The sequence below is a fragment of the Dromiciops gliroides genome, chromosome 2, assembly GCF_019393635.1.
Source record: "Dromiciops gliroides isolate mDroGli1 chromosome 2, mDroGli1.pri, whole genome shotgun sequence".
Classification (NCBI taxonomy): Eukaryota; Metazoa; Chordata; class Mammalia; order Microbiotheria; family Microbiotheriidae; genus Dromiciops; species Dromiciops gliroides.
The window spans coordinates 203,646,689-203,654,905 of NC_057862.1; the positions used below are offsets into that span (position 1 = coordinate 203,646,689).

An 8,217-nucleotide genomic window follows, 5' to 3' on the forward strand; every position below is an offset into this window, starting at 1 on the left:
CAAATTTTTCCACAGCTTCTCCAACATTTATTATTTTCCTTTTTTGTCATATTAGCTAATCTGATAGGTGTCAGGTGGTACCTCAGAGTTGTTTTAATTTGCATTTCTCTGGTCAATAGTGATTTAGAGCATTTTTTCATATGGCAAAAGATAGCTTTGAATTCTTCATTAAAAAACAGCCTGTTCATATCCTTTGACCATTTCTCAATTGGGGAATGACTTGGATTCTTATAAATCTGATTTAGTTCCTGATATATTTTAGAAATGAGACCTTTATAAGAAGTACTGGCTATAAAATTGTTTCCCAGCTTTCTGTCTCTCTGCTAATTTTGAATCCATTGCTTCTGTTTATGTAAAACCTTTTTAATTTAATGTAGTCTAAATCATTCTTTTTTGCATTTCATAATATTCTCTATCCCTTGTTTGGTCATAAACTGTTCTCCTTTCCAAAGATCTGAAAGGTAGACTATTTCTTCCTCTCCTAATTTATCTATGGTATCACCTTTTATGTCTAAATAATGTACCCATTTTGACCTTATTTTAGTATAAGGTATAGGATGTTGCTCTATGCCTAATTTCTGCCATACTATCTTCCAGTTTTCCCAGCAGTTTTTGTCAAATGCTGAGTTCCTATCCCAGAAACTGGAGTCTTTGGGTTTATCAAACAGTAAGTACATTACTAATGTCATTTACTACTGTGTGTCCTGTGCCTAGCCTATTTCATTGATCATCCACTCTATTTCTTAGCCAGTACCACATGGTTTTGATGACTGCCACTTTACAGTAGAGCTTCAGATTTGGCATGGCTAGCCTACCTTCCGGTGCATTTTTTCATTAGGTCCCTTGATATTCTTAACCTTTTGTTTTTCCAGATGAATTTTGTTATTATTTTTTCTAACTCTATACAATAATTTTTTAGGTAGTCTGAATGGTATTGCACTGAATAGGTAAATCAATTTAGGTAGAATTGTCATTTTTATTATATTAGCTCAGCCTATCCATGAGCAATTGATATCTTACCAATTATTCAAATCTGATTTGATTTGTGTGAAAAGAGTTTGGTAATTGTGTTCATAGAGTTCCTGGGTTTTTCTTGGCAAGTAGAGTCCCAAGTATTTTATATTATCTACCATTACTTTAAATTGAATTTCTCTTTCTATTTCTTGCTGCTGGACTTTGTTGGTCATGAATAGAAATGCTGATGATTTATGTGGATTTATTTTATATCCTGCAACTTTGTTAAAGTTGTTAATTGTTTCAAGCAGTCTTTTAGTTGATTCTTCAGGATTCTGTAAATATACCATCATATCATCTGCAAAGAGTGATAGTTTTGTTTCCTCCTTGCCTATTCTAATTCCTTTAATTCCTTTTTTTCTCTGATTGCTAATGCTAATATTTCTAGTACAATATTAAATAATGGAGGTGATAATGGACATCCCTGTTTCACCCCTGATCTTATTGGGAAGGCCTCTAACTTGTGTCCATTACATATAATGCTTCCTGATGGTTTTAGCTAGGTACTGCTTATTATTTTAAGGAAAGCTCCACCTATTCTTATGCTTTCTAGTGTTTTTATTAAGAATGGGTGCTGTATTTTGTCAAAAGCTTTCTCTGTATCTATTGAGATAGTAATGATTTTGGTAAGTTTTGTTATTTTTGTGGTTGATTATATTAATAGTTTTCCTAATGTCGAACCAGCCTCCCATTCCTAGTCTAAATCCCACCTGGTCATAGTGTATTACCATGGTAATTACTTTCTGTAATCACCTTGCTAATATCTTATTTAAGATTTTTGCATCAGCATTCATTTGGGAAATTGGGCTATAATTTTCTTTCTCTGTTTTTGCTCTGCCTGGTTTAGGTATCAACACCATATTTGTGTCATAAAAGGAGTTTGGTAGAATTCATTCTTCACTTATTTTTCCAAATGATTTGTATAATATTAGAATTAATTGTTATTTAAACATTTGGTAGAATTCACTTGTAAACTCATCTGACTCTGGAGATTTTTTGGGGGGAGTTCATTAATGGTTTGTTCAATTTCTTTTTCTGATATGGACTTATTTAAGGCTTTTATTTCCTCTTCAGTTAACCTGGGCAGTTTGTATTTTTGTAAATATTTATCTACTTCATTTAGATTGTCAAATTTATTGGCATACAATTGGGCAAAATAGTTCCTTATTGTTGCTCTAATTTCCACCTCATTGGTGGTTAAATCACCCCTTTCATTTTTGATACCAGTAATTTGGTTTTCTTCTTTCTTTTTTTTAATCAAATGAATCAATGGTTTATCTATTTTATTGGTTTTTTTCACAAAACTAGCTCTTAGTTTTATTGATTAATTCTATAATTTTCTTGCTTTCAATTTTATTAATTTCTCCTTTGATTTTCAGGATTTCTAATTTAGTATTTAATTGGGGATTTTTAATTTGTTCTTTTTCTAGCTTTTTTAAGTTGCATGCCCAATTCATTGATCTCCTCTTTCTCTTTTTTATCCATGTAAGCATTTAGAGATATAAAATTTCCCCTATCCACTGCTTTGGCTGCATCCCATAGATTTTGGTATGTTGTCTCATTATTGTCATTTTCTTGGATGAAGTTATTGATTATTTCTATGATTTGTTGTTTGGCCCACTTTAGGATGAAATTATTTAGTTTCCAATTAATTTTCAGTCTACCTTTCCATGGCTCTTTATTAGATTTAATTTTTATTGCATCATGATCCAAGAAGGATGCATTTACTATTTCTGCCTTTCTACATTTGACTATGGTTTTTTGTGCCCTAATACATGGTCAATTTTTGAGTTTGTGCCATGTACTGCTGAAAAGAAGGTATATTCCTTTCTATTCCCATTCAATGTTCTCCAAACATCTATCATGTCCAAATTTTCTAACATTATATTCACCTCTTTAAATTCTTGCTTATTTATTTTATGGCTAGATTTGTCTACAGGGGAAGATTCAGATCCCCCACTAGTATAGTTTTTCTGTCTATTTCCTCCTGTAGCTCATTTAACTTATCCTCTAATAATTTGAATGCTATACCACTTGGCACATATATGCTTATTATTGATTTTATTTCATTACCTACAGTAACTTTAAGCAAGATGTAGTTTCCTTCCTTATCTCTTTTAATCAGATCTATTTTTGGTTTTGCTTTGTCTGAGATAAGGATTTCCACCCCTGCTTTTTTTACTTCAGCTGAAGCATAATATATTTTGCTCCAACCTTTTACCTTTACTCTGTGCATATCTCTCTGCTTCAAATGTATTTCTTGTAAACAGCATATTGTAGGATTCTGATTTTTAATCCACTCTGCTATTCACTTCTGTTTTATGGCAGAGTGCATCCCATTCACATTCACATTCACAGTTATTATTACTGTCTATTTCCCTCCATTCTATTTACCCCCTTTGTTCTTTTCCCCCCTTCTTGCACCCTATTCCTCCTCACCAATGTTTTGCTTCTTACCCCTGCCTGCCTCATTCTTCCCTCCTTTTTACCAGTCCCCCTCCCTTTTCTTTACCCTTTTCTCCCCTGTTTCTACCCTCCCTTCTATCAGCCCCCCGCCTTGGTCTTTTCATCAGGAAACCTTGAAAGTCCCCTATTTCATTGAATGTCCATCTTTTCCCCTGAAAAAGAATGATCAGTTTTGGTGGGTAATAGATTCTTGGCTGCAATCCAAGCTCCTTTGCCTTCCAGAATATTATATCCCAAGCCCTGTGATTCTTTAATGTTGAAATTGCCAGGTCCTTTGCAATCCTGAGTGTGGCTCCATGATATTTAAATTGCTTCTTTCTGGCTACTTGGAGTATTTTCTCCTTCACCTGATGATTCTGGAATTTGACTCCAATATTCCTTGGAGTTTTCATTTTTGGGGTCTCTTTCAGGAGGTGATAGGTGGTTTCATTCAATGACAATTTTATCCTCTGATTCTATAGTATCAGGGTAGTTCTCCTTGATAATTTCATGGAATATAGTATCTAGACTCTTTTTCTAATCATGGCTTTCAGGCAGTCAAATAATTCTTAAATTGTCTCTCCTGGATCTATTTTCCAGGTCAGTTGTCTTTCCAATGAGGTATTTCACATTTTCTTCCATTTTTTCATTCTTTTGATTCTGTTTGACTGATCCCTGGTGACTTATGGAGTCATTACATTCCAATTGTCCAATTTGAATTTTTAAGGCATTGTTTTCTTCAGCTAGATTATGTACCTCCTTTTCCATTTGTCCAAATGATTTTCATCAGGATTTGCTCCCTTCAGTCAATCTTTGTGTTTACTTTTCCAAGTTGCTGATTCTTTTTTCATAATGTTCTTGTGTTGCTTTCATTTCTCTCCCAATTTTTCCTTCTACCTCTCTCGATTGATTTTTTTTTTGACAGGGCAATGGGGGTTAAGTGACTGGCCCAGGGTCACACAGCTAGCAAGTGTCAAGTGTCTGAGGCCAGATTTGTACTCAGGTCCTCCTGAATCCAGGGCCAGTTCTTTATCCACTGAGCCTCCTAGCTGCCCCCTCAATTGATTTTGAAAATCTTTTTTGAGCTCTTCCAAGAAGACTTTGAGACCAATTCATCTTCCCTCTTGAGGCTTCACATGTTAGCAATTTGAGAGTATTGTCCTCATCCAAATTTGTGTTTAGCTCTTCCCTGTCAACACAGAAACTCTCAGTGGTAAGAGCTCTTTTTGTTTCTTACACATATTGCAGCTGATTATTATTATTTTTTTTAAGTTGAGGTCTGCTCCTGGGGCACCAGAGTCACTGTTTCAAGCTTCTTGTGCTGGGGGATAAGGGCTGTTTCACTGGCTTTCTACTCTGAGACCTCTTTGGCTTGTGGATTTCTTGCCACCCTGGGCTTGCTCCCTGCACTTGCTCCTGGCATGCTGGGATGGCCAGGCCTGATCATGACTGTCCTGTGGGTAGCCCTCTAGCTGGCATCCTGCCCTCTCAGCTGGTGCCGGTGGATCTCAACACTGCCCTGCTGTGCCACCAGCTTGCTGAGCCAGGATCAAGGGGCCTCAGTTGCTCTGCTATGGCCTAAAGCTTCCTGCTGACTTGCCCCAACCCCCTCCTCGCTGTGCTGCATTGCGGTATGCTGCGCCTCCCTTTTGCTTGAGTGAGACCGACCTTTCCTGAAGTCTTCTAAATTATCTCAGGTTGGAAGGTTGTGTCTCTCTGTTTTTTGTAGGTTCTGTAGTTTTGAAATCCATTTAGAGGCTTGATTCAATATTCTTTTTGATGGAACTGCCATCTTGGTCCCCCCCCCCCCTTCCCCTTTCGTTGTACTGAATTTGTTACTTACGTTTGGACAATAATGTAGTGCCATGCAATTAAGAAGGTCAATTAAAATTCATACACATTATTTGGGACAAAAGGGACCTATAGGTATACTATAGGCTACTTCCATTAGGAAATACTAATTTATTATCATTGCTACTTATTATTTGGAAAGCAGAGAATCTTTCTTTAAGGGAAAGCAAACCTTTGATGGGAAAAATGTCAAGGTTAGAAATAACACTCCCTAGGTAACCGGGGATAGTAAGAGGTACTACCTGGAAAGTTATGACTAGGCATTTAAGGTGGGTGGGTGGAAGCTGAGGAACAAGGTTAGAATCAGAGAGAACAGACTTAGGACAATAGAGTTCCTTAGACACAGGCTTTATTGTCACTGTATTGAAGGCAAAGGTCTAATATTATCTTTGCTCACTTGAGAATTTAGTTGTTTAAATCTTGACTGCAGAGATTGGGGTCAAACTTATAGATAAATTATATTTTCTGACAGAATCCAAATGTTTCATATATTTATTCATAACTCATAGGACAGCTGAAAAGCTAGTAGTCATTTGACTGGTTAATTGCACATAATAAAGGCAGGAATTTGGAATAAAGGAAGGAGATGGAAGGTGTATTAGCCAGAAGTGTTCCCTTCCTTTCTCTCCTCTAAAATATAGTGAAATGTAAAGAGAAACAAAAGAGTTTTAGGGAAAACATTGTTATATCAAACAAGTCTGATAGTATATGAAATGTTCTATACCCATTGTATCTTAAGAAAAAACAGGTGAATTTTCTTACCTTTTTTTGGGAGCTAAGCTTGGTAATTTTAAGTTTATAGTTGCTTCCATTTATATTATGATCCTGCCAAGGTGGCCCTGTCTCTTTGTTCTTCACACAGCACTCCATCATCATGCCTTTGCCCTGGCCATCGTATGTCTCCCTCTTTACTTCCCTTTTTACTTCCACCTCCTGGAATTCCTCTCAATCTTTAAGATGCAGTTCAAGCATTATCTTCTGTGTGACAACTGTTCTAGTCTTCCCAATTGCTTAGTGCTTTCCTAGCAAACTACCTTGTGTTTATGTGATTTTGTCTATATTTATGCTGTATATGTTTATATATGTGCTTATTGGCTCCCCGAGTAGAATACAATTACAATTATGGATTGTTATTTGAGTAGGACTCGATTTAAAATATATTGTTATTATGTGTTACTGACCCCACATATCACTTTGAAACAGGTTTTTTAAAATTTATGTCACAAAGATTCCTTTGGTAGTTTAATGAAGCATTTAGATTATCCCAGATACATATTTTTTAAAACAACATGAAATGAATAAGATTTCAAGGGAACCTATACTTTTGAAAAAGTTATCGAATCCTTTTAAAATTTTCATGGACTCCAGTTTAAAAAGCCCAGCCCCAGACAGTATCTAGCACATAAGCATTTTAATAAGTACTTCTTCTTCGATATAATAGTTGTTGTATATATAATTTATAGGTAATGCTTACATTATTCTGCAGCAATGCGTCTTCCTATGATTCTTAGAATTCTTCACATTCTGTTAATTCTTTATAGCAGAGAAGGTATTCCATATTACACTCATGTAGTTATAGAGCATGTTTTATATATATGTGTATATATGTATATAATATACACATATATATATGTGTGTGGAGATGCCCCCGCCCTGCACTTCTGTATGATTGTGCTCGGCCAGGCCCAGGCGACAGACCCCGGCGCCAGACATATATTATATATGTGTGTGTATGTGTTGTGTAATATTATAATCTATATAGACACATACATGAGTACGACATAGCATAGATAGATAGATAGATAGATAGATAGATAGATAGATAGATAGATATAGATATGTTGTGTCAATTCCCAATCAATCACATCTATTTTTGTTTTCAGTTCTTTGGTACCATAAAAACTGCTTCTACTTTTTAGGAGTGGAGTGCTTTATGTTTCTTGCGTGAAGATTGGGATCTGGGGCATCAAAAAACAAAATATATTACTTACTGTCATAGAAAAAGTTTTAATTGTTTCCCAGACTGGTTAGACCAATTTGTAGCTCCATTAAGAGTAAACTAGTCTTTCGGGAGCCAAGATGGAGGAGAGGAAGCAGCAAGCTGCCTGAGCTCTCCTTCTGTTCCCTCAAAACGAACATTAAATCAAGCCTCTGGACGGATTCTGAAACTACAGAACCTGCAAAGAGACAGAGAGACACAGTCCTCCAACCCAGAGATAATTTAGAAGACTTCAGGAAAAGGTCGGTCTGACTCGGCAAAAGGGAGGCCCAGCGCAGGGCAGCAACCCCAGCGCCGATGTTGGAGGGTCGGTGGCAATGTCAGCAGGAGCTGCGGGCCACAGCCGAACAACTGAGGCTCCCGGAACCTGGTTCAAAAATCTGGTGGCCAAGAAGGACAGTGGAAAAACTTACTGCACCGGCCGAGAGGCCAGCGAACGGCGGGAATCAGACTGCCGGGGTCTGGCGCCTGGCTGGCCGAGCACAATCATACAGAAGTGCAGGGCGTGGCATCTCCACACCACCATAAAAGGCCTCAGAGTAAAAGCCGGGTCACACAGCACCTATATACCTGCACAAGAAGCCCCAAACAGGGACCCTGGTGCCCCCAGAGCAGACCCTCAACTTAAAAATAAAATAAAATAAGGCTGCAATAATGAGTAAGAAGCATAAAAGAGCCCTCTCCATTGGAGAGCTTCTGTATCAATAGGGAAGAAGCCAACACTAACTCAGATGAGACAATAGCCTTCAAATTGTCTACATCTGAAGCCTCACAAGGGAAGGTGAATTGGTCGCAAGAACAAAAAGCCTTCCTGGAAGAGCTCAAAAAGGATTTTTTAAAAATCAATTGCAAGAGGTAGAAGAAAAAATGGGGAGAGAAATGAAAGCAAAACAAAAAAACTATGAAAA

At 37.0% G+C, this 8,217-nt stretch overlaps 1 pseudogene; it reads right to left on the minus strand.

Annotated features, from left to right (window-relative positions):
- LOC122738571 overlaps window positions 1-7,821 on the minus strand; it is a 30,121-nt pseudogene extending 22,300 nt beyond the window's left edge.
- Window positions 7,822-8,217: the final 396 nt, after the last annotated feature.